The sequence below is a fragment of the Gossypium hirsutum genome, chromosome D12 (genome assembly GCF_007990345.1).
Source record: "Gossypium hirsutum isolate 1008001.06 chromosome D12, Gossypium_hirsutum_v2.1, whole genome shotgun sequence".
Lineage (NCBI taxonomy): Eukaryota > Viridiplantae > Streptophyta > Magnoliopsida > Malvales > Malvaceae > Gossypium > Gossypium hirsutum.
In genome coordinates, this window is record NC_053448.1 from 56,556,402 (window position 1) to 56,567,224 (window position 10,823).

Consider the following 10,823-nt stretch of genomic DNA (forward strand, 5'->3'; position numbering starts at 1 on the left):
ATCATCATTAACCTTTTCAAACTCCACCTGCTGCAAAGTACTACTGGTTTTGTCATCCTTTTGTGAATCCTCGTTCTTCATCATGGTTGATTCATCAAAAGTTACATCTCTACTGAAAACAATCTTCCTTGTATCAGGACACCAGAGACGGTATCCTTTTACACCACTAGTTATACCCATGAATAATGCTTTCTTTGCTCTTGGGTCTAACTTAGATTCTTTTACATGATAATATGCAGTGGAACCAAAAACATGTAAAGAATCATAATCAGTAGCAGGTTTACCAGTCCACATCTCCATAGGAGTTTTTCCATTTATTGCAGCTGATGGCAATCGGTTAATTAGATGGCACGCATATGTAACTGCCTCAGCCCAAAATTCCTTGCCCAATCCAGCATTGGACAACATACATCGAACTTTCTCCAGTATAGTCCGATTCATGCGTTCTGCCACCCCATTCTGCTGTGGTGTATCTCGAACAGTGAAGTGTCGCACAATGCCCTCATCTTGACATACTTGTAGAAATGGATCATTTTTGTACTCAGTACCATTATCTGATCGAAGTCGTTTGACCTTTCGACCTGTCTGAGTCTCCACCATCTTCTTCCACTTCAGAAATGCATCCAAAACTTCATTTTTTCTTTTCATTAGATACACCCATACTTTTCTTGAATAATCATCAAGAAAAGTGACAAAATAGTGCATACCTCCCAAAGAAGCCACTTTGGTAGGTCCCCACACATCACTGTGAACATAGTCCAGAATTCCTTTCGTATTGTGAATTGCTGAACCAAATTTTACCCTCGTCTGCTTGCCCAGAACACAATGTTCACAGAATTCCAATTTGCAAGAATTTGCACCTTTCAACAAGCCTTGCTTCGCCAAAGTCTGCAAAGCTTTTTCACCAGCATGTCCCAATCGCCTATGCCATAACCTGGTAGCCTCTGAATCTACATCTTTCACAGAAGCTGTTGATGTTGATCCAATAACTGTACTTCCATTTAAATAGTACAAGTTATTTCTTCTAGTGCCTTTCATCACCGTCAATACCCCAGCTACTACCTTTAGTAATCCATCTCTCAAAGTGATTGTGAGCCCTTTAGATTCTAGGGCCCCTAATGAGATGAGATTTTTCTTCAAGCTGGGTACATAGCGAACATCTGTCAGAACTTGGATTGAGCCGTCATGGTTCTTCAATTTGATTGTACCTACACCCATTGTCTTACAGGCACTATCATTGCCCATAAAAACAACTCCACCTTCTAGTTCTTCAAGACTAGAAAACCAGTCCTTATTAGGACACATATGGTAAGTACATTCCGAATCCAATATCCACTCATCCGTTTGACATGCCATTGCCATGCCAACCAAGCTAAAGTCTGACTCCTCATCATGCTCCGCTACACATGCATTAGAAATAGACTTGCCCTTTTGTAACTTAGGACAATTCTTTTTCCAATGCCCTTTCTCACGACAAAAGGCACATTCATCTTTGGCGGGTCTCCCTTTGGACTTACCCCTTCTACCAGGTTTGCTGCTGTGTGAACGACCTCTTACTGTTAAGACTTCTGCAGTTGTATCTCTGTGATCTCTTTTATCTTTCTTTCGAGTCTCAGATCTATACAACGCACTACAGACTGCATCAAATGTGATTGAATCTTTCCCATGAAGCAATGTGGTGGTAAGATGATCATATTCATCAGGAAGGGAATTCAACAACAATAATGCCTTGTCTTCATCTTCAAATTTCTCATCCAAATTTAGCAAGTCTGCTAAAATTTTATTGAATGAGTTCACATGGTCATTCATCGACATACCGGGTGCATACGTGAACCGAAAAAGTTTCTTTTTCATATAAAGCCTATTTTCAAGACTTTTCGTTAGAAACTTTTCTTCTAATGTATCCCACAGCTTCTTCGCTGATGTCTCCCTCATGACGGAGTACTTTTGCTCTTTGGCCAAACATAGGCGAATTGTACCACACGCCTGTCTATTGATCTTGGCCCACTCCTTGTCATCCATCTTGTCAGGTTTTTCTTCAAGGGCTATATCCAGCTCTTGCTGACATAAGACATCCAGGATCTCACACTGCCACATACCAAAATTATTGGTACCGTCAAATTTCTCTACTTCAAATTTTGCATTTGTCACAGTAGTCCTTGCTGATGACGATGCTGCTGCCATTTTTCTCCTCAATCCCAACTACTGTATACGTGAACAGTACCGTATACGTAAATAGTGCCGTATACGTGAATAGTACCGTATACGTGAATAGTGCCGTATACGTGAATAGTACCGTAAACGGTCGTATTCCCCAAGTACGAACCTGGCTCTGGTACCAATTGTTGCGCGGAAGCGTGTGAAAGAGTAAAATTATTGTACTGAAAAATCACACTAAGTTCAATTCCCAGGAAAGAGAGGTGGATCACGAGGATCGCTTACATACCAGATCTTTCCTAGCCAGAATATCCCTCTATCGTAATTTAATAGCACAATAAATCACTACAATGACACTTGCAAAATTTGCAAAACAAAAATAAAGAACACTAGAATTTTAACGAGGTTCAGCAAATTTTGCCTACGTCCTCGGGCACTACCAAATATATTTCACTCCAAAAATACAAGTGAAAGTTTACAAATAGGGAGAGAGAACAATTGCCTTAAGTAGAGAATGGCAAGTGTGGGATGAAGAAAGTAAGAAATGGTTAGGCCTATTTATAGTTGAGGTTCAAGGATCAACTTGCAATGTCCCTATACAATTAGGGACCAAAATTGCAATTATCCCATGCCAACTTTTAACCCAACTTGCCAACCAATTTTACTTTCTACTTTCGGTGCCCACCCTTTTTGACTTTTCAAACAATGGGTGGGTTCCAATAACTTTCAATATTACCTTCTGTTGCTGAAACTGAAAGTCGAGACATCTTTGGTGAAATGGATTTAAATATGGCAATTTAATTACATCAAACTTTTCATACTTTTATAGCTCACACGAAACAAAGAGGTAAATTTTCGAGGTCTGCAATGGAGTCAGATTTTACATCAAGTATAAGATTTCCTGTTATATAACTTGACTTGCATATCTACCTAACTGCTGGTAAGGCATTTTTTTGAAAGTTCTTATGTATGGTTGTACCATCCACCATTGATGAACTGGAAATACTTATAAAGATTCTAGGTGTCATGATTGATTGGCCCAAAAAAGCAAAAAAATAGCCATTTTCAAATATTAAGGTTTCTTATGTCCAATTGCTAGAATATACCTTTCATTATGCTTAAAAAATAAGATTAAAGTTTGATATTCTTTTAAAAATATAATTTCAGAGTTAAAATTTAAATTACTATATAAATCATACGAAGTCTACTATAGCAAGGTTTTAGAGTAAATATGGAAGTTGTCTTTGTTGGCTTAGTTTACAACTAATTTGTATTCTTCGATTGTATATAATAAATTTTTTAATGAATTTCTTCAAATAAATTTTAATAAATATTTTAATTAAAAATATTTTAAAAATATGTAATTAAGTTTATTTAATTTTTAAAATATTTAATACTAAAATAATATAAAAATTAATCATGATTTGGATATTAACATTGATATCTTATAATTTAATAATATTATTATTAATTTCTTACAGGTTTTTTATTATATATTATTAAATTAATTTATCTTAATATTAAAATGTTAATATTAATTTTTTTTATAATTTTATATTTAAAGCTGAAGCATTATGTACCTTTCCAATAAGTTGTTAATTTGGGAATTAAATATCATATCTAAATATAAAAATATAGTAAATATTATATAATATTTTGAAAAGATTATTGAATAATATAGACCTTTAATATTTATTATTATAAAGCCTAAATTAAAAGTGATTTAATTTAATTAACGCTTATTGAATTTCGGCTATTAAATAAGGTGTAGGTCAAATATGTGTAGATACTCAAGTAACTAATTTTTAATTAATCATCTTAATTAGAAATTAAAACATAACACGAATGTAGCGACCTAAAAATTTGGCAATAGGCGCTATTTGAAATGATTATTGAAAAATTAAAGTTTCAAATTTTATTTACAAAAGAGGAGTCGCCACCGATCTTTTTTAGGTGTGATCGGACACCAAATAAAATCCTTTTTTAGAAGAATTTTTTTTAAACTTTTCTAAAAAAAGAGAGACAATTTTAGGTCCACGTCAAAATCCAGAGAAAATTAGGGTCCGGGAGTCGGTTACGCGCGAGGAAGGTATTAGCACCCTCGCGACGCCCAAAATTGGTATCTCGTTAAACGCATGTTGTCTTAATTTTCAAAAATACGAGTTCCATTTAATATTTAGTCGTGATCCGATTGAAATACGAGAACCCCTTTTTTTTTTAAAAAAAACACGAGAATTTTGAAGCGCAGTATTTCTTTTTTAAAACGAAAGTTTTTTTTTTTAAATACGAGAATTTTTGAAAACACGAGAATTTGTAAACACGAATATTTTAGAAACACGAAAATTTTTGGAAAAAAAAAACGAAATTTTCTTAAAACACGACATTTTTTTTTGAAACACGGGAATTTTTAAAACAAGACATTTTTTTGAAACAAAATTTTTTCTTAAAAAAAATTTTAAATACGAGAATTTTTAAAACACGAAAATTTTTAAAACACGGAAATATTTTTTTTTTAAAACACGAAATTTTTTTTTGAAAACAAGAAAATTTTTGAAACACTAGAATTTTGAAAACACGAAGATTTTTGAAACATGAGGATTATTGAAAGCACGAGGATTATTGAAAGCACGAAGATTTATAAAAAACGACAATTTTTGAAATACGAGAAATTTTTTAAACGCGAAAATTTTTTTCAAACACGAAAACTTTTGAAAACGCGAAAATTCGAAAATTTCTAAAATACGAGTAATTTTTAAAGATTCGAAAATTTGAAACAAGAATTTTTTTTTTAGAAAAACGTACCATATTTAACACGAATCGATGATATTCACCCCAACATGGCAATGAAATCGACGAATTAGTGTCAAACCAATTCAATTTAATATTTAATCGGGTTGTATTAAAACACGAGAAAATTTTTTTGAAACACGAGGATTTTTGAACATTTTTTATTTTTAAAACGGGTCCCGAATTTAACATAAGCCATCGATATTCACCCAACATAGCGATGAATTCGGTGACTCGATGCTAAACCGATTCGTTGCCTTATTTATTAAAATTATTTAAAATAAAGTAAAATTAAAATTTAATTAAATTGTAAATATAAATACAAAAATATAAAAATATATAAAATGCATAAAATGCTAATAATATTAAAATGAAATAACATAAAAATACGAGCATTAAATTAAAAGAGAAATAAATAAAATTACCGAAAAATCTAAAACACGAGCTTCGCCGAACGGGTTGCTAAAATTGAACCCCCTTTTTCTTCTTTTTTCTTTTTTCTTTTTTCCTTTTTTCTTTTTTCTTTTTTCTTTTTTTTTCTGCTGGGCTGCCTTGTTGGGCTGGCCTGCGCGGGCCTGTTGGCTGCTTGTTGGGCTGCTGGAATTGGGCCTATTGTTGGCCTGCCCTCTTTTTTTTTTGTGCTGCTTCTTTCCCTTCTTTTTTTTGCTTTTTTTTTTTGCTTTGATTTTTTTTTTGGGCTTGTTTCTTTTTTTTTTGTTTTTTCTTGGGCTGCTGGGTCGGATCGGGTCGTAGGTGGGTCGGGTCGGGTTGACCCGACTGTTATAATATTTTTTTATTATTTCTTTTTTTTTTCTTTCTTTCTTCTTCCTCTTTTCTTCTTCCTTCTTCTTCCTTCTTCTTCTTCAAAGTCTAGCCTCCACCACCGCTTGCGCCGCCGCTACCTCCTCCAACGCCGGTACTCTTTCTTTTCTTCTCCTCTTTCTCTTTTCTTCTCTTTTCTTCTTTTTTCCTTCGAAAAAATCTCTCTTTTTGCAAGTTTTTTTTTTATTTTTTTTCGTGGGTGTCCTCATTTTTGGAGTTTAAACTCCTTTTTATAGTTGGTTTTGCTTCTTTTTTGCAGGTAGCAAGTGGGGAAGGAGCAGCCACCCATGTTTATGGCCTGAAAATCTGGAAGTGGGTGCCCCAAATCATGTAACTTGTCTGAAGGACCAAATCGCAAATGCAGCAAAACTTCTGGGGCTAAATGTAATTTTTAGAAAATTTAGGATTAAAATGAAATTTAATGAAAGTTTAGGGGTCTAAGTGAAATTTAAAGAAAGTTTAAGGGTCAAAATGAAATTTAGGAAAAGTTTAGGTGTCAAAATGCAATTTTTATTTTTTAAATTTTTTTTTTTTTGAAATTTTGAAAATTAAACACAAACTCTAGTCGGACAAAAATTTAGTGCTTACAACTGCCCCTCTTTGCTTATCATTGTGAAACAAGGATAGTGCAAAGACTTAAAAGCACTAAATTTTGTTCAATTGTCCAATCTTTATTCTTTACTCGGCATGTGATCCTGAGCTCAACTCATTTCTCGCAATATGAATTGACTATTTAAAACTAGACATTAAAAATAGAAATTGAAAATAGCTCAGCACGTGAGCCAAGGCTCAACTCACTTCTCGCAATATGAGTTGATTTTTGAAAACAGAATTTGCAAAAGGCTCAACTCACCTCTCGCAATATGAGTTGATTTTTGAAAAATAGAAAAAGGCTCAACTCACCTCTCGCAATATGAGTTGGTTTTTGAAAAATAGAAATTAAAAGGCTCAACTCACCTCTCGCAATATGATTGATTTTTGAAAAACAGAAATTAAAATGCTCAACTCACCTCTTGCAATATGAGTTGATTTTTTTTTTTTGAAACACAGAAATTAAAAAACAGAAATTAAAAACAGAATTTGAAAAGACCTCAGCGTGTGGCCTGAGACTCAACTCACCTCTTGCAATATGAGTTGATTTGAAAAAGTAGAATTAGTAAAGCAGAAATTGAAAATACCTCAGCGTGCCTTGAGGCTCAACTCATCTCTCGCAATATGAGTTAAGTTTTGAAAAGCAGAAATTGAAAATACCTCAATGTGTCTTGAGGCTCAACTCATTTCTCGCAATATGAGTTGAATTTTGAAAACAGAAATTGAAATTACCTCAACGTGTCTTGAGGCTCAACTCATTTCTCGCAATATGAGTTGAATTTTGAGAAGCAGAAATTGAAAATACCTCAACGTGTCTTGAGGCTCAACTCATTTCTCGCAATATGAGTTGAATTTTGAAAACAGAAATTGAAATTACCTCAACGTGTCTTGAGGCTCAACTCATTTCTCGCAATATGAGTTGAATTTTGAGAAGCAGAAATTGAAAATACCTCAACGTGTCTTGAGGCTCAACTCATTTCTCGCAATATGAGTTGAATTTTGAAAACAGAAATTGAAATTACCTCAACGTGTCTTGAGGCTCAACTCATTTCTCGCAATATGAGTTGAATTTTGAAAACAGAAATTGAAATTACCTCAACGTGTCTTGAGGCTCAACTCATTTCTCGCAATATGAGTTGAATTTTGAGAAGCAGAAATTGAAAATACCTCAACGTGTCTTGAGGCTCAACTCATTTCTCGCAATATGAGTTGAATTTTGAAAACAGAAATTGAAATTACCTCAACGTGTCTTGAGGCTCAACTCATTTCTCGCAATATGAGTTGAATTTTGAAAACAGAAATTGAAATTACCTCAACGTGTCTTGAGGCTCAACTCATTTCTCGCAATATGAGTTGAATTTTGAAAAGCAGAAATTGAAAATACCTCAGCGTGTCCTGAGGCTCAACTCATTTCTCGCAATATAAGTTGAATTTTGAAAACAGAAATTGAAATTACCTCAGCGTGTCCTGAGGCTCAACTCATTTCTCGCAATATGAGTTGATTTTTTTAACAACAGAAATTAAAATTACCTCAGCGTGTCCTGAGACTCAACTCACCTCTAGCAATTTGAATTGATTTTGAAAAACATAAATTAAAAGGCTTAACTCACCTCTCGCAATATGAGTCAATTTAAAACATAAACTAAAAATACCTTGGCGTGCCCCTAGGCTCAACTCACTTCTCGCAATATGAGTTGATTTTTGAAAAACAGAAATTAAAAGGCTCAACTCACCTCTCGTGATATGAGTTGATTTTCTTTGGAAAGCATGAACATTAAACATTAAAATACCCAAAACCAGTCTTTTGGTAGAACTCAGGTATCTTTTCCTTTGATTCAGTGCGACTCTCATTCAAGATTTCTTGCTCTGTTGGAGTACCTGTATATGCCATGTATCATTATATGCACATGTTTGTCTTAAATGCTTTTATGCCTACATGATTATGCGGTGCTCCTTAAGCATGTTTGTCGTATGTCCATTTAGCCACGATTGTTGAGGATCTGCGTTCATTGCTTTGATTCTCGACCTTCTCTTCAGGCCTCATACCTGTCTTCGAGCTTTACGAGTAATCGACGTTTCTCAGATATCACCCTTTTGCCCTTGGTTAAACTTTGTTCTTGCTTTGAAGATCTTGCACTTATCAAATTCTTATCCGGGTAATGCTTGACATTTCTTTTGTTTAGAGCATGTCATTTCACTATTTATCATTAAATAAACACATAATGAGATACATGAGAATGGTCAGGTAGGGACAAAAAGGATATCTCATATTCCTTGATTTCAAATGTGGCAAACAAAGAAAGTTAACCAATGAGAGTAAAAATGTCAAAAAGAAAGAAAAGGTCGTATACAACGGATACAAATGCTCTAGATATTCAACACATGAACTCTTCCACGTTCCTCAATCAATAATCTTTTCGAGCATGGCTTCTTGCGTAGAAAATTTTGAGCTTTCAGAAGTGCTTCAAATACTGTAGTCTCACTACTTGACCTACCGTTCGACCGCCAGGTTTGTTTCATTAGGACGCCCTCTCGGGTTTTCATCCTAATCTTTTTGTATTAATCAAGACGCCCTTTTCGGGTTTTCGCCCTGATCCCTTTTTTTTTTTTTTTAAGATGCCCTTTTCGGGTTTTCATCTTAAGCATAATATTTCTTCACCACATCTGAATTCACCAGATTCGGTAACTCCTTCCCATCCATCTCGGTAAGGATTAAAGCTCCTCCTGAGAATGCCTTTTTTACAACGTATGGTCCTTCCCAATTTGGTGCCCATTTTCCTCGTAGGTCTTTTTGTATTGGGAGAATCTTTCTTAGAACGAGTTCTCCTTCATGGAACTCTCTTGGTCGTACCTTCTTGTCATGGGCTGCGATCATTCTCTTTTGGTACATTTGCTCATGACAAATTGCCCTTAGACGTTTTTCTTCAATGAGGTTCAATTGATCATATCGAGCTCGAACCCATTCTGCTTCTTCTAACTTTGATTCCATCAATACTCGCAGAGAGGGGATCTCAACCTCGATAGGTAGCACAGCTTCCATTCCATAGACTAGAGAGAAAGGAGTTGCTCCCGTAGATGTTCGCACAGATGTGCGATATGCAAACAAAGCAAATGGAAGTTTCTCGTACCAATCTTTATATGTCTCAGTCATTTTCCCAATGATCCTCTTAATGTTCTTGTTAGCTGCTTCAACAGCCCCGTTCATCTTTGGGCGATAGGGCGAGGAATTATGATGCTTTATTTGGAACTGCTCGCACACTTCTTTCATCATCTTATTGTTCAGATTCGTGGCATTATCTGAGATGATTCTTTCAGGCAAACCATAACGGCAAATGATTTCCTTTTTCAAAAACTTGCACACTGCAGTCTTCGTCACATTGGCAAACGAAGCGGCTTCAATCCATTTTGTGAAGTAATCGATAACCACAAAAATGAATCGATGTCCATTTGAAGCTTTTGGAGAAATTGGCCCTATGACATCCATGCCCCACATAGAAAAAGGCCACGGAGAAGTCATGACATGAAGGGGTGAAGGGGCTACATGAATTTTATCGCCGTAGATTTGACATTTGTGGCATTTTCTGGCAACATTGATGCAGTCACTTTCCATTGTCAGCCAATAATAACCGAGTCTCATGATCTTTCTGGCCATATTGAAACCATTGGCATGCGTTCCGCAAATTCCCTCATGGACCTCTTCAAGTATTTTTCTGGTTTCAACATCGTCCACACATCTCAAAAGCATCTGATCCTTTCCTCTTTTATACAGGATATCCCCATCAAGAACAAATCCCGCTGCCATTCTTCTAATTGTTCTTTTATCGTTCTCATTCGCTTGTTCGGGATACCTTTGATTCTTGATATATTCTAAGATATCATGGAACCAAGGCCGTCCGTCTACTTCTTTCTCAATGCTACAACAGTGTGCAGGGACCTCGTATATGCTCATTTTGAGGGGCATTATTTCTGCTTCTCTACTTGCTTTGAACATTGAAGCCAAAGTGGCTAGGGCATCAGCCAGTTGGTTCTCTTCTCGTGGGAAGTAATGAAAAGTTATTTCTTTGAATTCCTTGGTCAATCCAGCCACTAAATCACTGTACTTAATCAATTTTGAGTCCCTCACTTCCCATTCTCCACGGATTTGGTAAATCACTAGGGCTGAGTCCCCGTACACCTCCAAGATCTCGATGTTTCGTTCGATAGCTGCACGAAGCCCCATGATACAGGCCTCATATTCTGCGATATTATTGGTACAGAAGAAGTTCAGTCTTGCAGTGAACGGATAATGATTCCCGTCTGGTGATACCAGGATTGCTCCAATTCCATGCCCTAAAGCATTTGACGCACCATCAAAGCACATCTTCCATGACTTCTCTTTTGATGACTCGGATTCTATTTCTGTGATGCACATTAAGTCTTCGTCTGGGAAATCGAACCTTAAAGGCTCATATTCCTCTTTCGTTCGA